Source organism: Giraffa tippelskirchi, chromosome 5 (genome assembly GCF_054371585.1).
Source record: "Giraffa tippelskirchi isolate mGirTip1 chromosome 5, T2T-mGirTip1v1.2.pri, whole genome shotgun sequence".
Taxonomy (NCBI): domain Eukaryota; kingdom Metazoa; phylum Chordata; class Mammalia; order Artiodactyla; family Giraffidae; genus Giraffa; species Giraffa tippelskirchi.
This window is the reverse complement of record NC_137279.1, coordinates 54308330-54318332: the sequence shown is the minus strand read 5'-3', so window position 1 is coordinate 54318332 and position 10003 is coordinate 54308330. Positions and strand designations below refer to the sequence as shown.

At 40.4% G+C, this 10003-nt stretch overlaps 1 long non-coding RNA gene across 1 annotated transcript; it reads left to right on the top strand.

The window, feature by feature from the left end:
• The first annotated feature begins 5554 nt into the window (after positions 1 to 5554).
• LOC145507920 (uncharacterized) lies at positions 5555 to 9683 on the top strand. The gene is made up of 2 exons (XR_014055239.1): positions 5555 to 5777; positions 8278 to 9683. It is a non-coding gene; the product is annotated as an uncharacterized LOC145507920 (long non-coding RNA).
• The last annotated feature ends 320 nt before the right edge of the window (positions 9684 to 10003 follow it).

Below are 10003 nucleotides of genomic sequence, written 5' to 3'. Positions count from 1 at the left end.
TATTATTTCTTTCTATTGACTTTGAACTTTGTTTTTTTTTTTTTTCTCTTTTAGATGGTAGATAAGATTGTTTATTTGAGGTTTTTCTTGTTTATTGAGGTAGGCCTGTATCACTAAACTTCCTTTTTAGAACTGCTTTTGGTGTCTTCCATAGATTTGGAGTGCTGTGTTTTCAGTTTTCATTTGTCCTGAGGTATTTCATGATATTCTCTTTGATTTATTTTTGACCATTGACTTTTTAGTAGATAAATTTAGTGATAGATGGACTTGATCATATCTCTAACTTACTCTTAAATGATCAAAAAAAGCACACTTATAAATACAGATAAATTGATAATGAAAATGCAAATGGGACAAAATGTAATTAGTTGGTAAATTTGGGTAGACTGATGGGAGTTCTGGCACTATTTTTTCAACTTTTCTTTGTTTCAAATTATACTACAATTATAAGTTATAAACAAAATAAATGGGGAAAGGATTGATTACTACTAAGAGTGATTAAAATTGTGGGGGTTAAAGGCAATCATATATCCATTCCTAAGGGAATGGATAAATGTAAGATGGTATACATAATGGAATATAATGCAGCAGTCAAAATTAAAAACATGTATATACATAAAACAACATGTGTAGATCTTTAAAAGATACTGTTACATGACAAGAGTAAGAAATACAATGAGATAACACAGCTAATATTATGCGTAAATTAAACACACACAATAATATCATGATATTTATAAGTATGCACGTAAATAAGAACATTAATTAGATACTCTGGGGTGAGTGCTTATGGTAGAGAGAAAAATGGGATTCAAGCTGAAGGAACAGAGGAAAGAAATAATAATAAAGTAGAAGTAAAATAGGAGAGGAGACTTGCAAGGACTGATGATGATGGTATGCCATGGATGGAGAAATAGGATCAAATATCTGCTGCTGCTGCTAAGTCGCTTCAGTCATGTCCAACTCTGTGCGACCCCATAGACTGTAGCCCACCAGTCTCCACCATCCCTGGGATTCTCCAGGCAAGAACACTGGAGTGGGTTGGCATTTCCTTCTCCAATGCGTCAAAGTGAAAAGTGAAAGTGAAGTTGCTCAGTCGCGTCCAACTTGTAGTGACTGGTGTCCAAAACAAAACAAGGAGCTGGTGGAAGAAATACTGAGTCCCTTTCAAGATGCCTCTTAGACTTATGTTTTTATTCACTGATTCATTCATGCAACACAGAGTGACTGTGTAAGAAGCACCTTGTTAGCTGCTTGGTGTTGGTGGAAGAAATACTGAGTCCCTTTCAAGATGCCTCTTAGACTTATGTTTTTATTTATTGATTCATTCATGCAACACAGAGTGACTGTGTAAGAAGCACCTTGTTAGATGCTTGGTGAGCAGTTTGAATAAGATAGGAACCTTTCTTGTTCTCACTTAACAGTTCAGGACCTGACCTAGAAGAGTGAGTCTTAATCATATGCCACTGGAGAAGGCCACGAGTGGTGTTTGAGATGAAGAAAAGTCCAGAATAATCATTTTTGCTGAGTTTGCACTATTCCTTCTGTTTCTATGAATGGATCACAAGAAGCCACTTTATCATTTCCTCTTAATTTATACTTCCTTGCCATTTGCAGTATTCCCTCCTAATTCCTGGTGTCTATAGTGTATTATCAGTTTTGTTTTGATTAACTTGATCTGTTAAATAGCGCTTTGTAGTGTTAAGCATGGAAATGTGAGGCCTGAGCTGGGAATTCAAGTCTAAAATTCACTTGAACTTTACATTCACTGTCCATCCCATTCATCAGGCCCTTGTTACTGTAGTGTCTGGTAGACACGTCAGGCCCTTCTTATGAGAATGAAAGCTCTTTCCACTGTGTTTACCTCTACAATAATACTACACAGTTACATTGAATTAATATTAAGCAAAAATGTGCTAATATTGAGTCTGGATAATCTACTTGCACCATCCTGATCCTTAGCTTCTACCCTGATGCCCACAGTGAGGTCTAATCAGGGCTATGGTATGCAATTAGAAGCATACTTCTAATTCTTTAAAAAAGAATTTCAAGTATTTTCACAAACTTTAGCATGAATTACTGTGTTGTGATTTTCGCAGTTGTCAGCAGCTCTGGCTCCAACTAACGAGAAATATATTTTCCCACAGACAATCTAGGATGCAAAACACATTGTTCAAACTTTTTTTTTAAAAAAAACAAATAATTAAAATAAGATATTGTGAGAGCTTTGAAGTGCCTGGGGCACAATGACAGGTTCCTTTGTTGAACAGCTGAGTTTCCTAATGCCAGTCAGCTAGATCCTTATCACACATTTCTGAGCAGGAGACAATGAAAAGGGCCCAGCATGAATAAAAGAACAGATGAGAAATGTGCTGTGATAAAGGCTGAAAAGGAGGCCTGGCAAGTGCCCGGATCCTCAGAGAAGACAAATAGGAGGTGGAGAGAGAGGTACACTTTATCTTCAGTGTTCTTTTTATAGCTCCGATCCGGAATTGTTTTCCCTTGAAAATGAATGGAGTGCCGGTGGAAGCTGCTTGGCCCTGTTCTCTGGCCTTTTCATTGCACCCTGCAGCCATTTTAATGAGTTATTTCTCACAGTCGCCCTACCAGTCAGGTCGTCATCAATATCCCTGCTTTAGAGGCACAACTTAAGTGAGGCAAGAGCTGAGGGGTGACTCAGTAATGGGCTTTAACTATGTGAGGGTCACGTGGCTGAGGATGGGGAACAGCTGTCCTCCGGACCCTCTCCTGAGTTCAGAGCGGAGACTGTGGGCAGAACTTCAGTAAGGAGAGATGGATATTAGAGTGAGAGAGAGCTCCCAGTCTAGGGGGATAGTGCATTAGTACTTATTGTACTACCCAGGGATTGAACCCCATCTCTTATGTCTCCTGCATTGGCTGGCAGGTTCTTTACCACGAGTGCCACCTGCAAAGCCTAGGAGGATAGTACTAGCTGCCAGATCAAAAAGCCTTTCTGAGAGAAGGAACCTGTCTTCTTTTTGGTTTGTACCACTGTATCTTCCCTGGTGGTTCAGATGGTAAAGAATCTGCCTGCAATGCAGGGGACCTGGGTTCGATCCCTGGGTTGGGAAGATCCTCTGGAGAAGGGAGGAGGGCATGGAAACCCACTCCAGTATTCTTGCCTGGAGAACCCCATGGACAGAGGAGCCTGGCAGGCTACAGTCCATGGGGTCACAAAGAGTCGGACACGACTGAGTGTCTGAACATACAGCTTGTACTAGATACACGCATTCCCAGAAAATTAACGTTCAAGTGATTAGTTAATGAATGATATGGCCAACTCTTTACATAGCGATCTTTCCACCAAAGCTTGAGACACGTTCATCTTGGCTGACTTGATCTCCCAAGCAGGAGGGACCAAATGAGCCTACAAGGTCACTACTTTGCTTGGGTTCTGTAATTATCTTTTATCTGGTATTGGCTCTGTCCAAGTCAATTGAAAATTTGGTCAAGTCAGTACCTTTTTTAAAGGTTTTTTTGATGTGGACTATTCTTAAAGTCTTTATTGAATTTGCTACAGTATTGCTTCTGTTTTACGTTTTGGTTTTCTGGCCATGAGGCGTGTGAGATCTTAGCTTCCCAACCAGGGATTGAATGCATATCTCTGCATTGAAAGGCGAAGTTTTAACCTCTGGACCACCAGAGAAGTCCTAAGTCAATACTTCTTGACCATCTACTATTTGAAAGGCAATAGGCAAGGCTTTGAGTGGCTTACAGAGAGGAATTTGTCATGGCTCCTACCCTCAGAAAGCAAAAGGTAGATTGGGAGAGAAAGAAATACATACAGCTTCTTACAATACACATATCTGAGAATATGAGAAGTGTTTTCTTAGAAATCCAATCAAAGCTCATGAGACCACGGAGAAGGAAGTGATACATTCCAGTTTGGTGAGTGGAAGAGGAATGATAATTAAAAACACAAACTAACATTACTGTGTACCATGCAGATGATAAGTGGCTTGTTTATGGATTATTTTGTTTACATCCTTACAATAATGGTATACAATAAGTACTAATGCTATTTTCATTTTATTCATGATAATGTGGAAGCAGAGTAAAGTCAAGTAACTTACTAGCAGGCAGCAGAGGCAAAATTGAAGCTAGCTTTCTGGCAGATATTAAGCTAAATCTTGAATAAAATGGACATATTTAGCACATGCTAAAGTCCAATCTCTGGGCCAGATGTTTCATGCAGGTAATTTGCTTACTTCTCATGAAAACTCTGGAAGTTATATTATCATCCCCATTTTAGAAATCTGAGACTCAAAAAAGTGTAAATGACTAAGTTTCATAGCTTAAAACATATCAAAGATGCACTCAAACCCAGGCTAGTGTGGTCTCAAAAGTTGTTATTTTCCCCCAGTGTCCATGATGTTGCCTTAAGAAAAAGAAATGGCCAGTGAATGGTCCCTTAGGGCCTCTGGAACTGCAGGAAGGCAGTCATATCCAACTGAAGGTACTGGGAGATCTCAGGCATGGATCCTGAAAAGCCTCCAGACCATTGTAGGGACACCCGTATAGATGACCTGCCTGTAGCATTGATGCCTGTAGCAATAGCAGACATCAGGTAGAGTGTCCAGCATTTCAAAACTGGTCAAGCTGTCTGTAGAGCTTTGTATTAGTCATCTATGGTTTCATAGAAAATTACTGCAAATTTAGTGGCTTAAACCAACACTATTCTGATCTCACAGTTTCTGTGTGTCAGGAGCTTGGACACAGCTTAGCTGTGTCCTCTGCCCAGGCTCGCACAAGGCTACAATCAGACCATCAGTCTGCTGCATTCTCCTGTGGAGCTGAAGATCCACTTCCAGTCTCATTCAGATTGTTGGGAGCATTCAATTCCATGCAAGTGTAGCTCTCCTCAGCGCCTGGACACTGCTTCCTTACCATTGGAGTTCACACCAGAGCTGTTTGCTGCTTCAGGGCCAGAAAGAGAATGTCTCCTGGGGAAGAACCCAATCCCCTTGTAAGTCAGATCCACTCAAGATAATCTCCCTTTCCCTCATAGCTCAGTTGGTAAAGAATCTGCCTGCAAATCAGGAGACCCTGGTTCGATTCCTCGGTCGGGAAGATGCCCTGCACAAGGGATAAGCTACCCACTCCAGTATTCTTGGGCTTCCCTTGTGGCTCAGCTGGTAAAGAATCTGCCTGCAATGCGGGAGATCTGGATTCGATCCCTGGATTGGGAAGATCCCCTGGAGAAGGGATAGGCTACCCACTCCAGTATTCTGGCCTGGAGAATTCCATGGACTGTATAGTCCATGGGGTTGCAAAAGAGTCGGACACGACTGAGCGTCTTTCATTTTTTCATTTTCACCTGATTTGAGATCTCAATTACAACCGCAAAGTCTCTTCATCTTTTCTATATAAGGAACACTAGTCAAAGAGTGACACCCCACCCTGTTTACAGGTTCTGTCCCTACTCAAGGGGAGGGGATTGCATAGGACATAAACACTTGGGGGCTGGAATTTGGGATTGTCTTAGAATTCTGCCTGCTGCTTGGAACTCATTGCTGGTGCCCACGGGTGCTCCAGTCTCCCTCAGGTGAAATCAGACCCCATAGTCTACGCAGGGCCAGAGCAGAGTCTGCTTATTGGCTGCATGTACTTTGAAATTTTTCTCTCCAGTTCTCCCTTGTGAAGGGCCCATCTGTCACCCCTCAGTCAGTTTTGGCCGTGGGTCAGCATTTCTGGTGAAAGATTTCATGGGAAAGGGGTGACATTTATGCCAGAAGTTGACTTGGTGATCAGCTTTGGTGAGTATTTTTTAATTAGTTCTGCTTCCCCTCTCTCCCATTGTTGTTGACGGTCAAGACGAGTTGGACATATTATTTTTTAAATGAGGTAAAGAGGAAAAGGTCAAGGTTAAGGCCAAATACTTGAAAGGAAGCAACGTGTCTGAGGATATCTAAACGTCATTTGATGGAATCAGCTCCTAGACTTGAAGATTTTATCTTTAAGCTGTCTTGGGAAGCTGCATTTTAACTCAACCAAGGAACTCTTATAAATGGAGTTGAATTGCTTTTTGAAGAATTGTCTATTGAAACCCCACCTTAGGTTTTTTTCCTTTCTTTTGTTTTGTTCTGTTTACGATTTTCACGCACACACACAGCTCCAAAAAGAATTGGACTATCAAAGAAAGCTAAGTGTGTGACACTAAGCAAATTTGTAAGAAAGCAGTTTAGGGATTTCAAATTCATTTAAAAATGTCCATCCTTTAATATCATTAGACAGTTCATGGCATAGTTCTGCCAAAACAGAGACAACTTTTTCTCCAAATTCGACTCTGATGGTGAGCTAGTTTTTTGAGAATGGAAACAAAATTAAAGCCAAACAAAACTCCCTACCGTTGTGATCAAAGGTTGATTTTTACAGTATCCTCAAGACTAAAGAGGCATTTATTCCTACTGTCCTCTCCTGCTTCAGTGATTAAGTCTGCTCAGAACACAAGCAGTTCAGAAAGGCTCAGCTCCTACAGCTGTTGGGTGTGAAAAGTTTTGGCTAGAGAGGAGGGCAGAGAGATTTTTGGGAGGTCCACATCTGGGGCCAGACGGGGACCAGAGTGAGTCTGGAATATTCTTTCAGTTTCCATATTCTCCTCAGCACCCACCCATTTCAAATAGCTTCAGCCTTGAAAGCCTTGATGACTTTAAATATCTTCCTGGGTCTGTAATGAAGATGCTTGTAAATATTACAAGAGATTTACCACTTCAGTGTGAAATTCTCCGATAACCGGCAGGGAGTTTTTAAACACAACTGGCAACAAGAAGCATATGGTCAGAGATTCAAGTTACTGCTTTTTTTTTTTATTGTTGTCTGCCAAGGACAATATATTTTTTTCCCTTCTTCAAAATAAACACTGTGCAGGAATGTGCCTCAGCAAATGGCTGGGGTTCTATTATATTTCATGCAGCTTTCTAAACAATTTCCAACCCTGGGCTGGCCTGGTGTCAAACAGAAGGCAACCAACAATAGCAAAATCCCATTAAAGCTGAGAAGGTTCCTTCCTGAGGTGAGCCTGGCCAGAAATAGTCATCTTGGCTCCTTTTCTGGTTTGGCACCAGGGACTAATAATGCACGGTCTTCTAATGGAAATTATCTAATTTCATCCAAGAGCTCCTCCAGAGAGAGCCGGGCTGACGCACTAACAGTCAATATAACAACATTCTTCTTGAAGTGCTGAACAATGGGTCTTTGGAGAGACTGTGATAAACCACGTCAGACTCCGGACAAACACGAGTGTAAAAATAGGCATCAGAGGCACTGACACAGCCACCTAACTTCTCAGGAGGGAGGCCACAGAGGAGGGTTTGTGCAGAGTGCTTGCTGGGAAGAAGTCATCAGACCTGGTGGGAGAAGGAGAGTGGGGTGGGAGAGAGAAAGAAAAGACAGAACAAGATTAAGAAAGGACAGGGGCAGGGTGGGGGAGGGATTAAGAGTGTTAAATGAAACAGAGAAGCGTTAATTCTCCATTTGTGGCACAAAATATTCAGCAACTGTGCATGATTGGTTAACATAAATCGTGCTTTGGGTGTGAGTCCCATTACCATCAGGGGGCTGTTTTTCAAACACTATGTGTAAGAAATGGCCAGCAGGAAATAATGTTCTATTTAAAGGTATAAATGCTTCATTTAAAAATAGTGGTTCTATTTAAAATATAAGTGCTAATCCCATTTCTTAAATGTTCTTCATTAAAATAAATGTACACTTCCGCAGTATTAATAAATATTGAAATATATACAAGAAAAAGAAAATTTGAATTTCTTTTTTTTTTTTTTTAATAAATTTATTTATTTTAGTTGGGGGCTAATTACTTTACAATATTGTAATAGTTTTTGCCATACATTGACATGAATCAGCCATGGGTTTACATGTGTTCCCCTTCCTGGACCCCCCACCCACCTCCCTCCCCATCCCCTCCCTCTGGGTCATCCCATTGCCCCGGCCCTGAGCCCTTGTCTCATGCATCGAACAAGGAATGGTGTTCTGTTTCACATATGATAATATACATGTTTCAATGCTATTCTCCCAGAACGTCCCACCCTCACCTTCTCCCTCAGAGTCCATAAAATTGTTCTATGCATCTGTGTCTCTTATTCTGTCTCGCATATAGGGTTTCATATAAGAAAAAAAGAGACATATCAGAGTTCTGTGAAACAGATATATGTAGAAATATGCACATATATGAGTTCTATAGCACTATAAATTACAAGTTATATAAAGAATATATATAACTATATCTATGTCTGTTTCGAGGGCTTTCCTGGTGGTGCAGTGGTAAAGAATCTGCCCGCAGTGTAGGAGACACAAGAGATGCAAGTTTGATCCCTGGGTCGGGAAGATCCCCTGGAGAAGGAAATGGCTACCTACTCCAATATTCTTGCCTGGAGAATCCTATGGACAGAGGAGCCTGGCAGACTGCTGTCCCTGGGATCACAAAGACTTGGATACAATTGTGAGTGACCGAGCACACATGCACATGTCTGTCTAGCTTTCTAGTTAGCTAGCTATTCTATAAACTATCCCAAGAGGACTAAGACCGATAGGATCACCCTGAGGCATACACCTAGTTTTATGTTCTTCATGTTGTTACTTGTTTCATAAATACTTTCAGCACCAATTAAATTTTAAGCTCCCCAGGATAAGAACTGGCTGTGTATCTAATGCTTATCCACATTAAGACAAATAAGCATCAGCCAACACTGGTGATTGATTGATCAATTAATTGATTGAATCATATTGTCTTAAAATGTCAGAAGATCTACATGCATGGGTATTTCAAGAAATAAAGATCGAGTCTTCCCTGGTGATCCAGTGTTAAGAATCCCTCTGCCAATGCAGGGTACACAGGTTCGATCCCTGGTCCGGGAAGATCCCACATGCTGTGCGGCACTAAGCCTGTGCACCACAACTATAGAAGCCCACCTGCTCTAGAGCCTGTGCTCTGCAACAAGAGGAAACACTGCAATGAGAAGCTTGAGCACTGCAACTAGAGAGAATCCCTTGCCCGCTGCAACTAGAGAAAGTCTGCATGTAGCAATGAAGACCCAGTGTAGCCAAAAAAACTAAAAAATTGAAAACTTCAAGACAAAGTAAATCAAGGCTCAAACCTATGGCAACACTTTTGCACCTACCACCCTCTTCTCTCTCCCGACCAACAGGTATTGAAGAAAATAGTCTAGGGCCAGCAGTATGGAAGGGCTTCCCTAACCACAAGGCCCAAAGTGAATAGATCACAATATATTTTCTCTTTGGGCCTCACATGAGGATTTGCAACTCTAGACTGATGCAGGAGAACATATTCTAGCTGCATTCCCCCCATTGGAACAATATTCAGAGACTGAGTCAAGATGGAAGCTGATGTCTCACCAGACCCTTCCCAAATACAGACATATGTTTAACACACTGATAACACTTGTGTCTGGGGAGGGAAATTCTGCAGCTGAGGAAAGTTAGAGTGAAAAGGCAACTTCTCAGAAAATACTTTTTTTTCTTTTCAAGGCTGGAATATATAACACTATTCAAAAATTTTAAATTAAATTTAAATAAGATAGTATTAGAGTATTAGTATAAGACAAAATGACATTCAGGGCCAAAAGCGTTAAAAAGAAAATGAGATATTAGCATCAACATCTAACAACATCAAAATATACAAAAGAAAACCGATAAAAATTCAAGAAGAAACTGATATAGACAAAAAATAAGATGAAAAATATAAAATAAGTAATAATATAGTATCATTTTAAATTACACACATAGTTAATAGCTCTGTGTAAAATGATATTCAATAGAGAACACATATTATTTTTAAGAATATTAAAAACAATTAGAACATACACTGAGCCCCAGAGAAAATACAAACAATTTCCAAAGTAAATGAAATCATACCAGTTGCATTTTCTGTGTGCAAAGCAATAAAAATAAAAATAATCAGAAATGTTTGTCACATCCAAGCATAGAAATGTCCTTTTAAGTTCTTGTG